Source organism: Bactrocera oleae, chromosome 2 (assembly GCF_042242935.1).
Source record: "Bactrocera oleae isolate idBacOlea1 chromosome 2, idBacOlea1, whole genome shotgun sequence".
In the NCBI taxonomy this organism is placed as follows: domain Eukaryota; kingdom Metazoa; phylum Arthropoda; class Insecta; order Diptera; family Tephritidae; genus Bactrocera; species Bactrocera oleae.
This window is the reverse complement of record NC_091536.1, coordinates 47,389,599-47,414,757: the sequence shown is the minus strand read 5'-3', so window position 1 is coordinate 47,414,757 and position 25,159 is coordinate 47,389,599. Positions and strand designations below refer to the sequence as shown.

At 36.0% G+C, this 25,159-nt stretch overlaps 1 protein-coding gene across 5 annotated transcripts in view; it reads left to right on the top strand.

Annotated features, from left to right (window-relative positions):
* Window positions 1–25,159, top strand: part of LOC106624016 (uncharacterized) — a 216,977-nt gene that overhangs the window by 90,119 nt on the left and 101,699 nt on the right. The window lies entirely within an intron of this gene.

Sequence of the window (25,159 nt, the reverse complement as noted above, 5' to 3'; positions counted from 1 at the left end):
CTAGGAAGGGACGAAGCCGACGTGTGCCTTATCCAAGAACCGTGGCTGAGCAGCCATAAAATATCTGGACTAAGGACAAAAAGCCATAAGCTCCTGGCGACAAACAGCACAGGTAGAATCAGAGCCTGTCTGCTGGTCAGAAATGAACTTAACGTTTTTCTTTTACCTAATTTCAGCAACGAGGACGTCGCCACTGCTAGGCTGGAGGAAAGTGCAAAAAAATTCTTGCAAGAAGTTTCGATCAGCTCTTCCAACCGCGCCTGACAGGGATTCGCTCCTATCAGTGGACGCGATTGAGGAGCTCGTCGAGGTTTGCAGCTCTGTTAGTAGAACTACTCTTGAAAGCTCCTGTCCCCCTTGGTGGACTTCGGCGCTAAGGGAGATTAGATCTTCGAGTAAAAGACTCTTCAATAAAGCCCGTAAAAGTGGCTCTAGGGACGACTGGGCGTTGTACAAGGCCCGACCGGTCATTTACAAGTCCGAGTTGAAGAAAGTCAAGAGGGCTTCGTGGAGAGCCTTCTGCGGCAGCGTAGACGGTTGTCACGAATCCTCAAGGTTTAGACGCATTCTTGCAAAAAATTCTACTCCAGTGGGGTATCTAAGAAATGCAGATAGTGGGTGGACTACGAGCAGCCAGGAGTCGCTGAAGCTACTCCTAGATACTCATTTTCCGCTGAATCTCTCTACTGAAGAGGTGCCACTGGGAAAGCTTCAGGAAGGCTGTACAGCCTTCTTGGACCTTCTGTATGTGCGCTACCTTACCTGGGCGCTGAAATCATTTAAGCCCTTCAAGTCCCCGGATCCTGATGGCATCATACCGGCGCAACTACAGCGTACGGTTAAGGTGTCATGTAGCTGGCTGGCTGGATCCCACCTACGCGAACTGTGTTAGATTGGGCCATGTCCCGAAGGCCTGGAGACAGGTTAAGGTTACGTTTATTCCGAAGGCCGGTAAAAGCTCTCATACCGGTGCAAAAGACTTCAGACCCATCAGCCTATCCTCGTTTCTGTTTAAAACGCTGGAGAGACTTATGGATCTGTACATTAGGTGCAGAATACCGAGGGGCAAACGGTTACGGGCGCAGCATGCCTATATCAAGTGCAGGTCGGTCGACACTGCTTTGTATGATGTAGTGCCATGGCTGGAGATAGCGTTGTTTCACAAGGAATTTGCAGTAGGCACCTTTCTCGACATCGAGGGGGCCTTCAATAACGTGCGGCCAGAGGCAGTGGTTAAAGCCTTCGAAAACTTTGAGGTAGAATCGAACCTCAAACACCTCATTTTCAGTCTTTTTTGCGGCAGAACTATCTTAGCGGAGTGAGGTAAGGCCAAGTCAACCAGAAAGGTTAATAGGGGAACTCCGCAGGGGTACTCTCCCCACTGCTCTGAATCTTGGTGGTAAACGACCTACTTATAGAACTCGAGGAGCAAGGCTATCGGGGATAGCCTATGCTGATGACGTGGTTCTTATGGTTAAAGGTAAATTCCTGAATACAGTCTATGAGCTCACCGAAGGGTACCTAAACGTGGTATCCAATTGGGCAAATAGAAGCGGCCTAGTCGTCAACCCAAGTAAAACCGAAATGGTTTTATTTACTAGGAGGTATAAGATCCCAAATGTGCCTCTCCCCTCTTTCGGGGGTTCACGTCTTTAACCTGTTGATAAGGTGAAATACCTAGGCCTTATCCTTAATAGAAAGATTTCTTGGAGGGCGAACATCGAGGAGAGAGTCAAGAAGGCATCGGTCGCCTTTTTTTGCTGTAGGAGAGCTACAGGGAAAAGGTGGGGACTCTCACCAAAGGTGGTGCTCTGGCTCTACGAAACCGTAGTCAAGCCAATATTGTTCTATTCTATTGTATCTGGTGGAGGGCGCTCGAGAAGACTACCCTGGCTAAAAAGCTAAAGCGAGTCCAAAGAGCGGTGCTCATCGAAATTTCCGGTGCACTGCGAACCACACCAACGATAGCTCTCAACGCTCTATTAAATGTAGTACCTGTGGACATTGCCGGTAGGTGCATTGCTGCGAGGTGTGCTATAAGGCTAAGGGAAGCTTTTTCGGTGAGCTTTTTCGCAGATGGGTCGAAGCTAGAAGGGAAAGTTGGAGGGGGGTTTCTCTAAAGGACTCTCCGTCAATCTTTGCTTCAGGCTACCGGACCACTGTAGCGTTTTTCAGGCGGAAGTTGTCGCGATCAAGGTAGTGGTAGAAGTACTGTAACGAAGTGCAGCTTTGTTTAGAGAGGTGAGCATTCACTCCGACAGCAGAGCGGCAATACAAGCCCTGAGTGCGCGAACCGTGCGTTTTGAGAAATACAACGAAGCTTAGTTAAAGTAACATATTGTTTTCCCATCCCCAGAGCAGAGCACAAATGTCGGCAGGAAAAAGAAAGCCTTCACATATTGCCACCCTAAACATCAATGCGCCAAGGTTGCGAATCTCGTCGAAAGCAATACCTGCAGTGAGCTTGTTAAAGCAACATGTATAAGTTTGTACAAATCTGGAAAGCGTAGTACATCCGAAATTGTTTCAATGGTTGCCACAGAGCTCGAATCAACTAAAATAATTAAAAGAAGTCTTAATCAAGAGCTTCCTTTAAAATATACTGCTGAGAGTGCTTTGGTCCTTTATATTGCTGGCGATTATACCAAAAGAACATATAAACTTTTGCAAGCTGGAAGGAACAAAAGCACATAATTGCAATATCTTTCCAACGATGTTTTGCGAGTTTTTTTGCCAAGAGAATGAGCGGATTTGGTGAAAGTGAAAGAGGATTTTGCAGAATTTCCTTTGCAAGAAATGCTGGACCACACAATAACCAGAATTGTTAAAGTCCATCCTGACCATTTTAGCCAATTTGAAGACGGCGAATATAAAAATTTGTGGCTCTTCTCCAACGCACTTTCTTTCGAATTTGTTGGAAAATTTTTTTTTGAATTTGTTGAAAAAAGGTCTGCCAAAATTCCAGTCCAAGCTCGAGTAAATTGTATCTCAAACACCTCCTCCATAAAATTTCATCTTGAGTAGTTTTCTTCACAACCGACTTTGAAATCACAGTTTCGAGAAAAACGCGTTTAAAGTTTTAAGTAAACATATAGCTGACCTCGAGCGCGCAACTTTTCAAAGCTGTATCTCGAAAATTATTACTGGTATCAATTTGGGAATTTAGGACAATATTCTAGAGGTGTTATAGAATTAAATAAATCAATAAATAAAAAAAATTTTGAAGCCGTGAAACTCATGTAACCCCTTAAGTCGCAGCCTGCAGTTAACCCAGCCCATTTTAATGCGTGTCTTTCGCATCAGTGTGTCAGCTTTATCCTGATGATTATATACACCCTTTTCTGCTCTCTTTTGTTAGGTGCCGTTATGTTTATCGTCAAGTCTTCGATGGAGTCCCGTAACACTTTTTTTACACTTAACACTCTTATTTGCACGATGCTCTTGCACTTTTCTAAAGATTCCTCTTTTGCCTGTCTCATTTGAGTGATATACTCTTGTTTCGGTGAGTTTTGAGTGGCCCGAGATTCTTTTATGATATATATTGGACATGCGTTGAATCTCCGGTTATTTTGCTTCATAATTTAAACTCACCCCAGAAATGGCACAAGATTAGTCAATAAAAAATTACTGAAAAAAATTATCGAAGCCAAAATTTTAAATGGAAAGTTCCGAGACGGAAATATATTGCTAGCACGAAATGTGCCAATTGAATTCAAACACTTTCAATTTCCAATTAGATTGGCATTCTCAATGACGATCAATAAGTCACAAGGCCAAACCTTTTTTGTTTGCGGCTTAGATTTGGATATACCACGGTTTTCCCACGGACAACTTTATGCGGCATGTTCTCGCATGGACAAACCATTTCCTAAAGACAAACTGACCATAAATATTGTAATATATTGAAAGATTAATCTTTTTTATTTTTATTTGCCAAAATGAGTAGTAAAAAATTTAATTATGTTCGATGTGTAGATAGATATCAATAATTAATATTTAATATATATGTGTTACTTTGGTAAATAATAATATATTAACTTAGATAAAGCATACTTTAATTATCTACAACTCTTTATTCCTGTTTCAATTATAATTAAATCCCCAAACACTTAGTTATTTTAAAAAATCCTTCTTAAAAAAATATTTCTTTAAACCACTTTTCCTAAAAATAACTTATATGGCAAAACAACGTTTTCCGGGTCAGCTAGTATATGATATAAACTCAACCGAACCTAAATTTGCTACATTGAGTTGATGCGGAAAACGTCAACCAAACGATTGAAATTTTTATATAATACTTTTTTCAATCGCTTTTTTTTGACAGATCACGCGAGAGTCGTGTGAAGCTGTAATGCTATTTTGGTTCAATATTGTTTAGTATTTCATCAAGGAAAGACTTATGCCTGAACAACGTTTACAAATCGTTTAACTTAATTACGAATATTCACGTTCTGTAGAGAATGTGTTTCGCGCGCTTCGCTCAACTTATGGTCAACATAATCGGCCTACCTATTTTGAAACCCAGCAATCATTATTGGATAATATTCGACCGAATAATTCACCACCGCAGCTGAGACTGTACACGAAAACCGTGGAGAGTCGATTCGTCGCTGCTCGCAGCAACTCGGACTGACAAATGGAACGGCTTAGCTCATTTTACGTCAAGATCTTAAATTGAAAGCGTACAAAATACATAAACAATTGTGCAATAACTGAAGCCGTTTGTCCTTCCCAAAACGGATTTGGGTAGTTCAAAGTCTATGCGGACGATCCCGCTTCGATTCAGGCCTTGAAGCAAAACATCAGGAGTCATGGAAAATTAGACTCACGGAATGGACCATCTGAGATGTAGCCGCGGCCAAAGAATGTTCTTTCGAATGATAATAAGCATTCCTCATTATATTTGAATTTTCTTGTTTTTTCTTTAAAAAAAAATAGGGAAGTTTGTAATGGATCACCCTATATAATGAATTTTCATTCTCTTTTGACAATGAAAAACGTCATCTCAATATGTTAAATTTATCTCTTTCGGTTGATTTTATATCACATACATCCTATTTGAAGACGATTTTTACATAATGTTCGCTGACGCGAGTAAAACTAAGTGAGTCAATGACCTATAAAATAACATAATAAAATACCAAATTTTATTATAATCCATTTAAGATTTCGACGAATAATGAATGATAAATTCTTTCAAAATATATTTTTAATACCTATAAAGGTTTTCCAACACCTGAAGGTATTTCCCCTGCTTTGGTTCTTACAAGTTGCAGGAATATAAAATGTTCGGTTATACCCGAACTTAGCCTTCCTTTTTTGTTATTAACGTTGTCAACTCAAAAAAAATATTTTCTTATTATTATCTTCTTCCCAATTTAGAAATCTAACTGGACTACAATAAACCCTTCAATCCCAAAATTAGTTATATCGGTCCAACCTTTCTCGAGATTTAGCAAGACGAATGAACACTTTATATATAAATATAAAAGATTGTTTCACAAATACCGAGCCGACGGCTCAAATATTAGTTTGTATTGGAAAACAGAATTGTCGTTTTTAACATTTTTCTTCCCTGGACCTCTGCAAATTTTTCAAGACTAAAATTATTCAGCCGTTTTCGAGTCTTAGTGAGACTAACGAAAATCAACTAATTTTTATACAGAGTGGCACACACACACTGAACCACACTCCCACTTCTCATATACAGGTTAAATACTAATAAAATCGTGATAAATCAATAAATAAATACGCCAGATATAGGAGCCGGAGTCAAAATAGGACGATGGTCATGTTACCGCCCACATTTCGGTGAAAACCCATATCTCCTTCATACCTTGACATTCCTATGTTTCCGTGCGAAAGCAGACGAAATCAGACTACAACCACGCCTACTTCCCATATAACACAATTTTGAATTCCATCTGATTCTTTCACTTTCCAGTATGCAAATCAAGCAGAAAAGGTAAATGGACGAGAAGGTGCGAGTTGAATGATGTTCGATTGGACGGCTAACAGAGCTGAAAAACTCTGAGCAGGGAATTCTGTGGATCACTTCACATATGCGTGATTATTTTTATACTCTCGCAACAGAGTAGTAGAGGCGTGAATAGTTTTGGTTCGATTTAGACAGTTTTTGGTCACAAGGTGGAATACTTTAAACATATTATTCACGCAAAGTTTTACCCCGATGAAATCGTTGTTGCTTGATTTGTATACTGGAAAGTGAAAAAATCAGATGAAATTTTAAATGGTGTTATATGGGAGAGGCGTAGTTGTAATCCGGTTTCGCCTATTTTCGCACTATAACATAGAAATGTGAGAAGAATATTATGTACCGAATTTGGTAGAAATCGGTTAAGCAGATCGTAAGATATGGGGTTTCACCTAAATGAAAGCGGTGCCACGCCCATTGGCTAATTTCGAACGCGGCTCCTATAAAGTGAGCTCATACGATCTCTGTGTTAAAATTTAATGACTCAGTGCTTGATTTATCGCGCTTTTAGTATTTTTTAACAGTACCGTTATATGGGGAGTGGGCGGGGTTGTCACCCGATTTCACCCATTTTCACACCGTAAATAGAGCTGCATTTGTTCTCAGCGAATTTTGTTATTATAGCTTTAGCAGTTTAGGAGATATGCACATTAAATCTATAAGGAGCGGAACCACGCCCAATTTTTTAAAAACCGCAGATGCCTCTCCCTAATGCGATCCTGTGTGCCAAATACCAGCCTTGTATCTTATTGTGGAACTTAGTTATAAGTTTTTTTTTTATTTGATTAATGGCGTTTTGTGGGCGTGGCAGTGGTCCGATTACGCCCATCTGCAAAACCAACCGTCTTAAGGTATCAAGAAACATGTGTACCAAGTTTCATAAAGATATCTCAATTTTTACTCAAGTTACAGCTTGCACAGGCGGACGGACGGGCGGACGGATGGACAGACAGTCACCCGGATTTCAACTCGTCTCTTCAAGCTAATCATTTATATATACAAGTACATTATATATACATTGTACATAACCTTATATCTAACTCGATTAGTTTTAGGTGATACAAACAACCGTTAGGTGAACAGAACTATTATACTCTGTAGCAACAGGTTACGAGAGTATAAAAATAGTAAATAAAAGTTCAGCAAAAGGGAATATATTTCAAATGGCATATCAATATTCCCTGGTTCAATATATCCCGGTTGAGCATGTTAAGACAGAGAACGTAAAAGAACGAGAAGGTGCAAATTGAATTTTGTATGATGCTCGATTGGTTGGCTGAAAATTTGAGATCAAGGAGTTCACCATTTTCTGTAATATTTTTTGTTATTTAACAGAAATGAGAATTTATAACAGCGTTCTCTGACAAATTACGTAACTCCCAACATAAAGAGAAAAATGAAATGAAATGAATGAGAAAACAAAAAATACAAATGCCACTTTACATATGCATGATTATTTTTTGCCATATAAACGATTTTTATGATGAAAAATTGATAAAATATGATTTTTTTGCACAAATGCTACATTGATAAAATGTGAAAGATTATGCAAGAAATTAAAATATCATTTCTATTTTCATAATTTTTTAATTTCAGTTGTTACAGAATTAATAATTTATGTATGTACATATGTACATCAATATGTTATATTATATAATATACTTGTAATAATATATTATCAATTATCAATAAAAACATGTGAGCGCACTGCTCTATATGTAAGTATGTATGTACAAATATGCGTATGACCGCGCAAAATAAGTAATGCATACACAAATCTACCTACATTTAAGCGTACAAATGTAAGTACGTCAGCCAATAGGCAAAGTACAAACATTGTTGTACAAAAACAACAATTGTCTCAAATAGCATTAGCACCAGAAATCAATATGGCAGCCAAATTGACAAATCCTAAATTTGTAGTAAATCACACACCAACAACATTTTCATTCATGAACGCTGGCGCACAATCAATAAGCTACTTAAGTCGTTTCATTCATAAAAGCAAACGACTTACACATCTCCCCGAGCATGCGTTTGCCCACAAGCGTCTTTTCGCGACGATGGCAAAAGCTAGAATTTATAAACTGAACAACTTTCTGATGTTCGCTCTAGAACGGAAAAGTGACAACCCTGTAAACACAGAAATCAATGACAAAAGTGGCAACAAAGCTTTTGTCGATTTAAAATATTTCACAATTCTAAAATATTTTTCCGTGGCTCGCAAAAATCTTCGTCAATATGTATGCATGTTCATATAAAAACATACATACCTACAATGATTTGTGGGCAAAGCTGTTAGAGCGGCAAGGGAAGCGATGACAATCGGCGAGCGTTCGGTTATTTTTCGGCACATCTCGGATTTTCTACCAACAACACAATGTTGTGACGCTTTGTCGTCGCGTCAGTCCTTCGACAGATTGACTCTTTGACATAAAAGCGAAGAACGTGAGCTTCGATCATTGGTTGACCGTGTCAACGGAGATTTCACATGAAGTAATGAGTGTTCATATCTACATACATATGTTGTTTGTAGACAAATTTACATATATTTTTACACATGATATAAAAATGCCGACGGCAAAACACAATTCTGTACTTATATGACTCCATAATGGTATCAAGCACTTGAATTATTTTAAGAAATATATCAAAATATGTTTAAATTATTATTAATAACTCACAAGAAAGTAAAAATGAATTAACAAAAAATAATTTAAAAATAATAATAAATAATAGTTCAATAAAAGGGAATATGTTTCAAATAGCATATCAATATTCCCAGTTTGGCATACATATACATATATTCTCTTCAATATTCGCCGTTTGGTTATGTTAAGAGAGTGTATGTTTACAGATTCACCGCTGTTATAAAAGCGAGAAATGTTATTTGTTTCTCGTGCATGTGAGGTCAGAGAACTTAAAACAATGAGAAGGTGCAGGTTCGACAGCGAACAATTTGTAGGAATTTATCAAGGAGTTCACCACAGATGCACCAGAAACAAATAACATTTTTCGCTTTTATAACAGCGGTGAATCTGTACACATACGCTCTCTTAACATAACCAACCGACGAATATTGAAGAGAATATAATATGTGAGCAAAACTGGGCATATTGATATGCCATTTGAAATATATTCCCTTTTATTGAACTATTATTTATTATTTTTTAAATTATTTTATGTTAATTCACTTTTACTTTATTATGAGAAATATATCAAAATACTTTTAAATTATTACTAATAAAGTATTTTGATATATTTCTTAAAATAATTCATTAATTGTACTTGACACCATTATGGAGTCATAAAAGTACAGAATTGTGTTTTGCCGTCGGTATTTCACATTCATGCTTCAATTTTTCTTTTCAAATGCATGTGTAAACATATGTAACAGGACATACATATATTATGTCGTTTACACATTTGTATGTATTTTTATGTAGATATGTACACTCATTACTTCATGTGAAATCTCCGTTGACACATTTTTTGCTTTTATGTCAAAGAGTCAATCTGTCGAAGAACTGACGCGACGACAAAGCGTCACAACATTGTGTTGTTGGTAGAAAATCCGAGATGTGCCATACACACTCTTACAAACATACATCGCATATGGGCAAGTGTAAAGTCAATGTGTGTACAAAAAATTCGAACGTACTTATGTAAATTCTTTGACAAATACAGTCTATCCCGGTTAAGTGCCAAAACCAAAGATGCAGATTTTTTGTGCTTTGTAGTACATAAGCGATTGTGGTACTTAAGCGAGTGGTACCAAAAAAAATTATTTCTATGTATTTAAAAAAAAATTACCGTTTTCTTTAAAAAATTAAGAAAAAAAAGTGAGATGCAGCAAGACACCGGCAGATAAGAGGGATTAGAGGAGTGATACTTAACCGGGGTTTACTGTATACATAAATCAGAGGAATATTGAATATTTTCTTTAAAAAGTTTCTTGAATTGTAAATCGACAAATTTACTATGTTGTCACTTTTATTCTAAAATATTTTAATATTCATATTTGAGGGGTTGTCACTTTTCCCTTCTAGAGGGAATATCAGAAATTTGTTCAATTTATGATTTTTACCTTTTGCCATCGTCGCGAAAAGACGCTTGTAGGCAAACGCATGCTCGGGGAGATGTGTAAGGCGTTTGCTTTTATGAATGAAACGACTTAGCTTGTGCGCCAGCGTTCATGAATGAAAATGTTGTCGGTGTGTGATTTACTACAAATTTAGGATTTGTCAATTTGGCTGCCATATTGATTTCTGGTGCTGATGCTATTTGAGACAATTGTTGTTTTTGTACAACAATGTTTGTATTTTTCTTATTGGCTGACGTACTTACATTTGTACGCTTAAATGTATGTAGATTTGTGTATGCATTACTTATTTTGCGCGGTCATATGCATATTTGTACATACATACTTACATATAGAGCAGTGCGCTCACATGTATTTATTGATAATTGATAATATATTATTATATTATATAATATAACATATTGATGTACATACATAAATTATTAATTCTGTAAATATTGAAATTAGAAAATTATGAAAACAGTAAAATATCATTTTTTGCATAATCTTTCACATTTTATCAATGTAGCATTTGTGCAAAATAATAATAATTTCATCATAAAAATCGTTTATATGGCAAAAAATAATCATGCATATGTGAAGTGGCATTTGTATTTCTTGTTTTCTCATTCATTTCATTTCATTTTTCTCTTTATATTGGTAGATACGTATTTTGTCAGAAAACGTTGTTAAAAACTCTCATTTCTGTTAAATAACAGCAAAACTATACAGAAAGTGGTGAACTCCTTGATCTCAAATTTTCAGCCAACCAATCGAGCATCATACAAAATTCAATTTGCACCTTCTCATTGTTTTAAGTTCTCTGGTGAGGTGAACTCCTTGATAAAATCCTACAAATTGTTCGCTATCGAACCTGCACCTTCTCGTTGTTTTAAGTTCTCTGGTTAAGAGAGCTGTATTTGTACAGATTCTCCGCTGTTATAATAGCGAAAAATGTTACTGATTGCTGCTTGTGAGGTGAATTCCCCGACTGAAATTTTACAAATGTTCGCTGTCGAACCTGCACCTTCACATGTACAATGGATGCTCTCAATATATACTCATCATATGTATATATGAAATACGTATGTACAGATTGGTTGAAAAATTGGTACGAAATATATATTTTTATTCAATATAATCGCTCTTAACTTCAATACACTTATTCCAATGATCCTCCAATAATTTTATGTTATTGTTACAGGTTTCTAAAGAGGGAGTAGTCGCTAGAAGCCAAATCTGGTGAATATGGTGGATGCTCGTGCAATTCGTACTTTAATTCGTTGAATTTTGTCATTGTTGAAACATCGTTGTAAGCAGGTGCAATGTCTTGATAAAAAATGATTTTTAGTCTGCAAACCACGTCTTTCTCACGAATTTTTTTATCTAGCTGATTCATAACCTTTTTTTGCTCCTCGTTGTGACTTCACTTGCATTGAAGCTGAACAGCCAGCATAGCCAGCTTCAGTCCACTATAAACGTTCTTGTTTCAATTTAGGATCGTGGTGGTAGATTCAAGTCTCATCCATAGTTATAAAACGACGCAAGAAATCGGTTTTATTTTACTTAAAACGCTCCAAATTATGCTGAGATATTTCTTTTCGATCCAGTTTTTGTTGAATTGTTAGTGCGGCACTAACTCTCCAAATAGCTTTTTCATATGTAATTCTTCCTGTAAAATATGAAATACTCGTTCGTCTCAGATGCCTATGGCATTAGCAATTTCAGACTTAGTCAAACTTGGGTGGATCGTCTTCAAGCTTAGTACGGCCACGTTTAAATTTACCAGCCACAAAAACTCAACGGTGCGTTTTGAGGGTGAGGACTCCTTATACACTTTTAACAATTGTTCATAAATTTCCTTTGCTTTTAAACCTATCAAAACAAAGAATCTAATCACTCCGCGATATTAATTTTTTTCCATATGAAAAAAATACTCTGACTCGTCAACTTCAAATGGCTTGTAAACAAAGAATTAATTGACAGAATGACTTGTAACCTTGCATGTGTTCTCACGACAGATGTACCAATTCTATAAAAAAAATGAAGCTAGTAGCGCTATTTATTGGTGACCATGTGTTTCGCGCGCTTCGCTCAACTTATGGTCAACATAATCGGCCTACCTATTTTGAAACCCAGCAATCATTATTGGATAATATTCGACCGAATAATTCACCACCGCAGCTGAGACTGTACACGAAAACCGTGGAGAGTCGATTCGTCGCTGCTCGCAGCAACTCGGACTGACAAATGGAACGGCTTAGCTCATTTTACGTCAAGATCTTAAATTGAAAGCGTACAAAATACATAAACAATTGTGCAATAACTGAAGCCGTTTGTCCTTCCCAAAACGGATTTGGGTAGTTCAAAGTCTATGCGGACGATCCCGCTTCGATTCAGGCCTTGAAGCAAAACATCAGGAGTCATGGAAAATTAGACTCACGGAATGGACCATCTGAGATGTAGCCGCGGCCAAAGAATGTTCTTTCGAATGATAATAAGCATTCCTCATTATATTTGAATTTTCTTGTTTTTTCTTTAAAAAAAAATAGGGAAGTTTGTAATGGATCACCCTATATAATGAATTTTCATTCTCTTTTGACAATGAAAAACGTCATCTCAATATGTTAAATTTATCTCTTTCGGTTGATTTTATATCACATACATCCTATTTGAAGACGATTTTTACATAATGTTCGCTGACGCGAGTAAAACTAAGTGAGTCAATGACCTATAAAATAACATAATAAAATACCAAATTTTATTATAATCCATTTAAGATTTCGACGAATAATGAATGATAAATTCTTTCAAAATATATTTTTAATACCTATAAAGGTTTTCCAACACCTGAAGGTATTTCCCCTGCTTTGGTTCTTACAAGTTGCAGGAATATAAAATGTTCGGTTATACCCGAACTTAGCCTTCCTTTTTTGTTATTAACGTTGTCAACTCAAAAAAAATATTTTCTTATTATTATCTTCTTCCCAATTTAGAAATCTAACTGGACTACAATAAACCCTTCAATCCCAAAATTAGTTATATCGGTCCAACCTTTCTCGAGATTTAGCAAGACGAATGAACACTTTATATATAAATATAAAAGATTGTTTCACAAATACCGAGCCGACGGCTCAAATATTAGTTTGTATTGGAAAACAGAATTGTCGTTTTTAACATTTTTCTTCCCTGGACCTCTGCAAATTTTTCAAGACTAAAATTATTCAGCCGTTTTCGAGTCTTAGTGAGACTAACGAAAATCAACTAATTTTTATACAGAGTGGCACACACACACTGAACCACACTCCCACTTCTCATATACAGGTTAAATACTAATAAAATCGTGATAAATCAATAAATAAATACGCCAGATATAGGAGCCGGAGTCAAAATAGGACGATGGTCATGTTACCGCCCACATTTCGGTGAAAACCCATATCTCCTTCATACCTTGACATTCCTATGTTTCCGTGCGAAAGCAGACGAAATCAGACTACAACCACGCCTACTTCCCATATAACACAATTTTGAATTCCATCTGATTCTTTCACTTTCCAGTATGCAAATCAAGCAGAAAAGGTAAATGGACGAGAAGGTGCGAGTTGAATGATGTTCGATTGGACGGCTAACAGAGCTGAAAAACTCTGAGCAGGGAATTCTGTGGATCACTTCACATATGCGTGATTATTTTTATACTCTCGCAACAGAGTAGTAGAGGCGTGAATAGTTTTGGTTCGATTTAGACAGTTTTTGGTCACAAGGTGGAATACTTTAAACATATTATTCACGCAAAGTTTTACCCCGATGAAATCGTTGTTGCTTGATTTGTATACTGGAAAGTGAAAAAATCAGATGAAATTTTAAATGGTGTTATATGGGAGAGGCGTAGTTGTAATCCGGTTTCGCCTATTTTCGCACTATAACATAGAAATGTGAGAAGAATATTATGTACCGAATTTGGTAGAAATCGGTTAAGCAGATCGTAAGATATGGGGTTTCACCTAAATGAAAGCGGTGCCACGCCCATTGGCTAATTTCGAACGCGGCTCCTATAAAGTGAGCTCATACGATCTCTGTGTTAAAATTTAATGACTCAGTGCTTGATTTATCGCGCTTTTAGTATTTTTTAACAGTACCGTTATATGGGGAGTGGGCGGGGTTGTCACCCGATTTCACCCATTTTCACACCGTAAATAGAGCTGCATTTGTTCTCAGCGAATTTTGTTATTATAGCTTTAGCAGTTTAGGAGATATGCACATTAAATCTATAAGGAGCGGAACCACGCCCAATTTTTTAAAAACCGCAGATGCCTCTCCCTAATGCGATCCTGTGTGCCAAATACCAGCCTTGTATCTTATTGTGGAACTTAGTTATGACTTTTTTTTTTTTGATTAATGGCGTTTTGTGGGCGTGGCAGTGGTCCGATTACGCCCATCTGCAAAACCAACCGTCTTAAGGTATCAAGAAACATGTGTACCAAGTTTCATAAAGATATCTCAATTTTTACTCAAGTTACAGCTTGCACAGGCGGACGGACGGGCGGACGGATGGACAGACAGTCACCCGGATTTCAACTCGTCTCTTCAAGCTAATCATTTATATATACAAGTACATTATATATACATTGTACATAACCTTATATCTAACTCGATTAGTTTTAGGTGATACAAACAACCGTTAGGTGAACAGAACTATTATACTCTGTAGCAACAGGTTACGAGAGTATAAAAATAGTAAATAAAAGTTCAGCAAAAGGGAATATATTTCAAATGGCATATCAATATTCCCTGGTTCAATATATCCCGGTTGAGCATGTTAAGACAGAGAACGTAAAAGAACGAGAAGGTGCAAATTGAATTTTGTATGATGCTCGATTGGTTGGCTGAAAATTTGAGATCAAGGAGTTCACCATTTTCTGTAATATTTTTTGTTATTTAACAGAAATGAGAATTTATAACAGCGTTCTCTGACAAATTACGTAACTCCCAACATAAAGAGAAAAATGAAATGAAATGAATGAGAAAACAAAAAATACAAATGCCACTTTACATATGCATGATTATTTTTTGCCATATAAACGATTTTTATGATGAAAAATTGATAAAATATGATTTTTTTGCACAAATGCTACATTGATAAAATGTGAAAGATTATGCAAGAAATTAAAATATCATTTCCATTTTCATAATTTTTTAATTTCAGTTGTTACAGAATTAATAATTTATGTATGTACATATGTACATCAATATGTTATATTATATAATATACTTGTAATAATATATTATCAATTATCAATAAAAACATGTGAGCGCACTGCTCTATATGTAAGTATGTATGTACAAATATGCGTATGACCGCGCAAAATAAGTAATGCATACACAAATCTACCTACATTTAAGCGTACAAATGTAAGTACGTCAGCCAATAGGCAAAGTACAAACATTGTTGTACAAAAACAACAATTGTCTCAAATAGCATTAGCACCAGAAATCAATATGGCAGCCAAATTGACAAATCCTAAATTTGTAGTAAATCACACACCAACAACATTTTCATTCATGAACGCTGGCGCACAATCAATAAGCTACTTAAGTCGTTTCATTCATAAAAGCAAACGACTTACACATCTCCCCGAGCATGCGTTTGCCCACAAGCGTCTTTTCGCGACGATGGCAAAAGCTAGAATTTATAAACTGAACAACTTTCTGATGTTCGCTCTAGAACGGAAAAGTGACAACCCTGTAAACACAGAAATCAATGACAAAAGTGGCAACAAAGCTTTTGTCGATTTAAAATATTTCACAATTCTAAAATATTTTTCCGTGGCTCGCAAAAATCTTCGTCAATATGTATGCATGTTCATATAAAAACATACATACCTACAATGATTTGTGGGCAAAGCTGTTAGAGCGGCAAGGGAAGCGATGACAATCGGCGAGCGTTCGGTTATTTTTCGGCACATCTCGGATTTTCTACCAACAACACAATGTTGTGACGCTTTGTCGTCGCGTCAGTCCTTCGACAGATTGACTCTTTGACATAAAAGCGAAGAACGTAAGCTTCGATCATTGGTTGACCGTGTCAACGGAGATTTCACATGAAGTAATGAGTGTTCATATCTACATACATATGTTGTTTGTAGACAAATTTACATATATTTTTACACATGATATAAAAATGCCGACGGCAAAACACAATTCTGTACTTATATGACTCCATAATGGTGTCAAGCACTTGAATTATTTTAAGAAATATATCAAAATATGTTTAAATTATTATTAATAACTCACAAGAAAGTAAAAATGAATTAACAAAAAATAATTTAAAAATAATAATAAATAATAGTTCAATAAAAGGGAATATGTTTCAAATAGCATATCAATATTCCCAGTTTGGCATACATATACATATATTCTCTTCAATATTCGCCGTTTGGTTATGTTAAGAGAGTGTATGTTTACAGATTCACCGCTGTTATAAAAGCGAGAAATGTTATTTGTTTCTCGTGCATGTGAGGTGAACTCCTTGATAAAATCCTACAAATTGTTCGCTATCGAACCTGCACCTTCTCGTTGTTTTAAGTTCTCTGGTTAAGAGAGCTGTATTTGTACAGATTCTCCGCTGTTATAATAGCGAAAAATGTTACTGATTGCTGCTTGTGAGGTGAATTCCCCGACTGAAATTTTACAAATGTTCGCTGTCGAACCTGCACCTTCACATGTACAATGGATGCTCTCAATATATACTCATCATATGTATATATGAAATACGTATGTACAGATTGGTTGAAAAATTGGTACGAAATATATATTTTTATTCAATATAATCGCTCTTAACTTCAATACACTTATTCCAATGATCCTCCAATAATTTTATGTTATTGTTACAGGTTTCTAAAGAGGGAGTAGTCGCTAGAAGCCAAATCTGGTGAATATGGTGGATGCTCGTGCAATTCGTACTTTAATTCGTTGAATTTTGTCATTGTTGAAACATCGTTGTAAGCAGGTGCAATGTCTTGATAAAAAATGATTTTTAGTCTGCAAACCACGTCTTTCTCACGAATTTTTTTATCTAGCTGATTCATAACCTTTTTTTGCTCCTCGTTGTGACTTCACTTGCATTGAAGCTGAACAGCCAGCATAGCCAGCTTCAGTCCACTATAAACGTTCTTGTTTCAATTTAGGATCGTGGTGGTAGATTCAAGTCTCATCCATAGTTATAAAACGACGCAAGAAATCGGTTTTATTTTACTTAAAACGCTCCAAATTATGCTGAGATATTTCTTTTCGATCCAGTTTTTGTTGAATTGTTAGTGCGGCACTAACTCTCCAAATAGCTTTTTCATATGTAATTCTTCCTGTAAAATATGAAATACTCGTTCGTCTCAGATGCCTATGGCATTAGCAATTTCAGACTTAGTCAAACTTGGGTGGATCGTCTTCAAGCTTAGTACGGCCACGTTTAAATTTACCAGCCACAAAAACTCAACGGTGCGTTTTGAGGGTGAGGACTCCTTATACACTTTTAACAATTGTTCATAAATTTCCTTTGCTTTTAAACCTATCAAAACAAAGAATCTAATCACTCCGCGATATTAATTTTTTTCCATATGAAAAAAATACTCTGACTCGTCAACTTCAAATGGCTTGTAAACAAAGAATTAATTGACAGAATGACTTGTAACCTTGCATGTGTTCTCACGACAGATGTACCAATTCTATAAAAAAAATGAAGCTAGTAGCGCTATTTATTGGTGACCATGTGTTTCGCGCGCTTCGCTCAACTTATGGTCAACATAATCGGCCTACCTATTTTGAAACCCAGCAATCATTATTGGATAATATTCGACCGAATAATTCACCACCGCAGCTGAGACTGTACACGAAAACCGTGGAGAGTCGATTCGTCGCTGCTCGCAGCAACTCGGACTGACAAATGGAACGGCTTAGCTCATTTTACGTCAAGATCTTAAATTGAAAGCGTACAAAATACATAAACAATTGTGCAATAACTGAAGCCGTTTGTCCTTCCCAAAACGGATTTGGGTAGTTCAAAGTCTATGCGGACGATCCCGCTTCGATTCAGGCCTTGAAGCAAAACATCAGGAGTCATGGAAAATTAGACTCACGAAATGGACCATCTGAGATGTAGCCGCGGCCAAAGAATGTTCTTTCGAATGATAATAAGCATTCCTCATTATATTTGAATTTTCTTGTTTTTTCTTTAAAAAAAAATAGGGAAGTTTGTAATGGATCACCCTATATAATGAATTTTCATTCTCTTTTGACAATGAAAAACGTCATCTCAATATGTTAAATTTATCTCTTTCGGTTGATTTTATATCACATACATCCTATTTGAAGACGATTTTTACATAATGTTCGCTGACGCGAGTAAAACTAAGTGAGTCAATGACCTATAAAATAACATAATAAAATACCAAATTTTATTATAATCCATTTAAGATTTCGACGAATAATGAATGATAAATTCTTTCAAAATATATTTTTAATACCTATAAAGGTTTTCCAACACCTGAAGGTATTTCCCCTGCTTTGGTTCTTACAAGTTGCAGGAATATAAAATGTTCGGTTATACCCGAACTTAGCCTTCCTTTTTTGTTATTAACGTTGTCAACTCAAAAAAAATATTTTCTTATTATTATCTTCTTCCCAATTTAGAAATCTAACTGGAATACAATAAACCCTTCAATCCCAAAATTAGTTATATCGGTCCAACCTTTCTCGAGATTTAGCAAGACGAATGAACACTTTATATATAAATATAAAAGATTGTTTCACAAATACCGAGCCGACGGCTCAAATATTAGTTTGTATTGGAAAACAGAATTGTCGTTTTTAACATTTTTCTTCCCTGGACCTCTGCAAATTTTTCAAGACTAAAATTATTCAGCCGTTTTCGAGTCTTAGTGAGACTAACGAAAATCAACTAATTTTTATACAGAGTGGCACACACACACTGAACCACACTCCCACTTCTCATATACAGGTTAAATACTAATAAAATCGTGATAAATCAATAAATAAATACGCCAGATATAGGAGCCGGAGTCAAAATAGGACGATGGTCATGTTACCGCCCACATTTCGGTGAAAACCCATATCTCCTTCATACCTTGACATTCCTATGTTTCCGTGCGAAAGCAGACGAAATCAGACTACAACCACGCCTACTTCCCATATAACACAATTTTGAATTCCATCTGATTCTTTCACTTTCCAGTATGCAAATCAAGCAGAAAAGGTAAATGGACGAGAAGGTGCGAGTTGAATGATGTTCGATTGGACGGCTAACAGAGCTGAAAAACTCTGAGCAGGGAATTCTGTGGATCACTTCACATATGCGTGATTATTTTTATACTCTCGCAACAGAGTAGTAGAGGCGTGAATAGTTTTGGTTCGATTTAGACAGTTTTTGGTCACAAGGTGGAATACTTTAAACATATTATTCACGCAAAGTTTTACCCCGATGAAATCGTTGTTGCTTGATTTGTATACTGGAAAGTGAAAAAATCAGATGAAATTTTAAATGGTGTTATATGGGAGAGGCGTAGTTGTAATCCGGTTTCGCCTATTTTCGCACTATAACATAGAAATGTGAGAAGAATATTATGTACCGAATTTGGTAGAAATCGGTTAAGCAGATCGTAAGATATGGGGTTTCACCTAAATGAAAGCGGTGCCACGCCCATTGGCTAATTTCGAACGCGGCTCCTATAAAGTGAGCTCATACGATCTCTGTGTTAAAATTTAATGACTCAGTGCTTGATTTATCGCGCTTTTAGTATTTTTTAACAGTACCGTTATATGGGGAGTGGGCGGGGTTGTCACCCGATTTCACCCATTTTCACACCGTAAATAGAGCTGCATTTGTTCTCAGCGAATTTTGTTATTATAGCTTTAGCAGTTTAGGAGATATGCACATTAAATCTATAAGGAGCGGAACCACGCCCAATTTTTTAAAAACCGCAGATGCCTCTCCCTAATGCGATCCTGTGTGCCAAATACCAGCCTTGTATCTTATTGTGGAACTTAGTTATGACTTTTTTTTTTTGATTAATGGCGTTTTGTGGGCGTGGCAGTGGTCCGATTACGCCCATCTGCAAAACCAACCGTCTTAAGGTATCAAGAAACATGTGTACCAAGTTTCATAAAGATATCTCAATTTTTACTCAAGTTACAGCTTGCACAGGCGGACGGACGGGCGGACGGATGGACAGACAGTCACCCGGATTTCAACTCGTCTCTTCAAGCTAATCATTTATATATACAAGTACATTATATATACATTGTACATAACCTTATATCTAACTCGATTAGTTTTAGGTGATACAAACAACCGTTAGGTGAACAGAACTATTATACTCTGTAGCAACAGGTTACGAGAGTATAAAAATAGTAAATAAAAGTTCAGCAAAAGGGAATATATTTCAAATGGCATATCAATATTCCCTGGTTCAATATATCCCGGTTGAGCATGTTAAGACAGAGAACGTAAAAGAACGAGAAGGTGCAAATTGAATTTTGTATGATGCTCGATTGGTTGGCTGAAAATTTGAGATCAAGGAGTTCACCATTTTCTGTAATATTTTTTGTTATTTAACAGAAATGAGAATTTATAACAGCGTTCTCTGACAAATTACGTAACTCCCAACATAAAGAGAAAAATGAAATGAAATGAATGAGAAAACAAAAAATACAAATGCCACTTTACATATGCATGATTATTTTTTGCCATATAAACGATTTTTATGATGAAAAATTGATAAAATATGATTTTTTTGCACAAATGCTACATTGATAAAATGTGAAAGATTATGCAAGAAATTAAAATATCATTTCTATTTTCATAATTTTTTAATTTCAGTTGTTACAGAATTAATAATTTATGTATGTACATATGTACATCAATATGTTATATTATATAATATACTTGTAATAATATATTATCAATTATCAATAAAAACATGTGAGCGCACTGCTCTATATGTAAGTATGTATGTACAAATATGCGTATGACCGCGCAAAATAAGTAATGCATACACAAATCTACCTACATTTAAGCGTACAAATGTAAGTACGTCAGCCAATAGGCAAAGTACAAACATTGTTGTACAAAAACAACAATTGTCTCAAATAGCATTAGCACCAGAAATCAATATGGCAGCCAAATTGACAAATCCTAAATTTGTAGTAAATCACACACCAACAACATTTTCATTCATGAACGCTGGCGCACAATCAATAAGCTACTTAAGTCGTTTCATTCATAAAAGCAAACGACTTACACATCTCCCCGAGCATGCGTTTGCCCACAAGCGTCTTTTCGCGACGATGGCAAAAGCTAGAATTTATAAACTGAACAACTTTCTGATGTTCGCTCTAGAACGGAAAAGTGACAACCCTGTAAACACAGAAATCAATGACAAAAGTGGCAACAAAGCTTTTGTCGATTTAAAATATTTCACAATTCTAAAATATTTTTCCGTGGCTCGCAAAAATCTTCGTCAATATGTATGCATGTTCATATAAAAACATACATACCTACAATGATTTGTGGGCAAAGCTGTTAGAGCGGCAAGGGAAGCGATGACAATCGGCGAGCGTTCGGTTATTTTTCGGCACATCTCGGATTTTCTACCAACAACACAATGTTGTGACGCTTTGTCGTCGCGTCAGTCCCTCGACAGATTGACTCTTTGACATAAAAGCGAAGAACGTAAGCTTCGATCATTGGTTGACCGTGTCAACGGAGATTTCACATGAAGTAATGAGTGTTCATATCTACATACATATGTTGTTTGTAGACAAATTTACATATATTTTTACACATGATATAAAAATGCCGACGGCAAAACACAATTCTGTACTTATATGACTCCATAATGGTGTCAAGCACTTGAATTATTTTAAGAAATATATCAAAATATGTTTAAATTATTATTAATAACTCACAAGAAAGTAAAAATGAATTAACAAAAAATAATTTAAAAATAATAATAAATAATAGTTCAATAAAAGGGAATATGTTTCAAATAGCATATCAATATTCCCAGTTTGGCATACATATACATATATTCTCTTCAATATTCGCCGTTTGGTTATGTTAAGAGAGTGTATGTTTACAGATTCACCGCTGTTATAAAAGCGAGAAATGTTATTTGTTTCTCGTGCATGTGAGGTGAACTCCTTGATAAAATCCTACAAATTGTTCGCTATCGAACCTGCACCTTCTCGTTGTTTTAAGTTCTCTGGTTAAGAGAGCTGTATTTGTACAGATTCTCCGCTGTTATAATAGCGAAAAATGTTACTGATTGCTGCTTGTGAGGTGAATTCCCCGACTGAAATTTTACAAATGTTCGCTGTCGAACCTGCACCTTCACATGTACAATGGATGCTCTCAATATATACTCATCATATGTATATATGAAATACGTATGTACAGATTGGTTGAAAAATTGGTACGAAATATATATTTTTATTCAATATAATCGCTCTTAACTTCAATACACTTATTCCAATGATCCTCCAATAATTTTATGTTATTGTTACAGGTTTCTAAAGAGGGAGTAGTCGCTAGAAGCCAAATCTGGTGAATATGGTGGATGCTCGTGCAATTCGTACTTTAATTCGTTGAATTTTGTCATTGTTGAAACATCGTTGTAAGCAGGTGCAATGTCTTGATAAAAAATGATTTTTAGTCTGCAAACCACGTCTTTCTCACGAATTTTTTTATCTAGCTGATTCATAACCTTTTTTTGCTCCTCGTTGTGACTTCACTTGCATTGAAGCTGAACAGCCAGCATAGCCAGCTTCAGTCCACTATAAACGTTCTTGTTTCAATTTAGGATCGTGGTGGTAGATTCAAGTCTCATCCATAGTTATAAAACGACGCAAGAAATCGGTTTTATTTTACTTAAAACGCTCCAAATTATGCTGAGATATTTCTTTTCGATCCAGTTTTTGTTGAATTGTTAGTGCGGCACTAACTCTCCAAATAGCTTTTTCATATGTAATTCTTCCTGTAAAATATGAAATACTCGTTCGTCTCAGATGCCTATGGCATTAGCAATTTCAGACTTAGTCAAACTTGGGTGGATCGTCTTCAAGCTTAGTACGGCCACGTTTAAATTTACCAGCCACAAAAACTCAACGGTGCGTTTTGAGGGTGAGGACTCCTTATACACTTTTAACAATTGTTCATAAATTTCCTTTGCTTTTAAACCTATCAAAACAAAGAATCTAATCACTCCGCGATATTAATTTTTTTCCATATGAAAAAAATACTCTGACTCGTCAACTTCAAATGGCTTGTAAACAAAGAATTAATTGACAGAATGACTTGTAACCTTGCATGTGTTCTCACGACAGATGTACCAATTCTATAAAAAAAATGAAGCTAGTAGCGCTATTTATTGGTGACCATGTGTTTCGCGCGCTTCGCTCAACTTATGGTCAACATAATCGGCCTACCTATTTTGAAACCCAGCAATCATTATTGGATAATATTCGACCGAATAATTCACCACCGCAGCTGAGACTGTACACGAAAACCGTGGAGAGTCGATTCGTCGCTGCTCGCAGCAACTCGGACTGACAAATGGAACGGCTTAGCTCATTTTACGTCAAGATCTTAAATTGAAAGCGTACAAAATACATAAACAATTGTGCAATAACTGAAGCCGTTTGTCCTTCCCAAAACGGATTTGGGTAGTTCAAAGTCTATGCGGACGATCCCGCTTCGATTCAGGCCTTGAAGCAAAACATCAGGAGTCATGGAAAATTAGACTCACGAAATGGACCATCTGAGATGTAGCCGCGGCCAAAGAATGTTCTTTCGAATGATAATAAGCATTCCTCATTATATTTGAATTTTCTTGTTTTTTCTTTAAAAAAAAATAGGGAAGTTTGTAATGGATCACCCTATATAATGAATTTTCATTCTCTTTTGACAATGAAAAACGTCATCTCAATATGTTAAATTTATCTCTTTCGGTTGATTTTATATCACATACATCCTATTTGAAGACGATTTTTACATAATGTTCGCTGACGCGAGTAAAACTAAGTGAGTCAATGACCTATAAAATAACATAATAAAATACCAAATTTTATTATAATCCATTTAAGATTTCGACGAATAATGAATGATAAATTCTTTCAAAATATATTTTTAATACCTATAAAGGTTTTCCAACACCTGAAGGTATTTCCCCTGCTTTGGTTCTTACAAGTTGCAGGAATATAAAATGTTCGGTTATACCCGAACTTAGCCTTCCTTTTTTGTTATTAACGTTGTCAACTCAAAAAAAATATTTTCTTATTATTATCTTCTTCCCAATTTAGAAATCTAACTGGACTACAATAAACCCTTCAATCCCAAAATTAGTTATATCGGTCCAACCTTTCTCGAGATTTAGCAAGACGAATGAACACTTTATATATAAATATAAAAGATTGTTTCACAAATACCGAGCCGACGGCTCAAATATTAGTTTGTATTGGAAAACAGAATTGTCGTTTTTAACATTTTTCTTCCCTGGACCTCTGCAAATTTTTCAAGACTAAAATTATTCAGCCGTTTTCGAGTCTTAGTGAGACTAACGAAAATCAACTAATTTTTATACAGAGTGGCACACACACACTGAACCACACTCCCACTTCTCATATACAGGTTAAATACTAATAAAATCGTGATAAATCAATAAATAAATACGCCAGATATAGGAGCCGGAGTCAAAATAGGACGATGGTCATGTTACCGCCCACATTTCGGTGAAAACCCATATCTCCTTCATACCTTGACATTCCTATGTTTCCGTGCGAAAGCAGACGAAATCAGACTACAACCACGCCTACTTCCCATATAACACAATTTTGAATTCCATCTGATTCTTTCACTTTCCAGTATGCAAATCAAGCAGAAAAGGTAAATGGACGAGAAGGTGCGAGTTGAATGATGTTCGATTGGACGGCTAACAGAGCTGAAAAACTCTGAGCAGGGAATTCTGTGGATCACTTCACATATGCGTGATTATTTTTATACTCTCGCAACAGAGTAG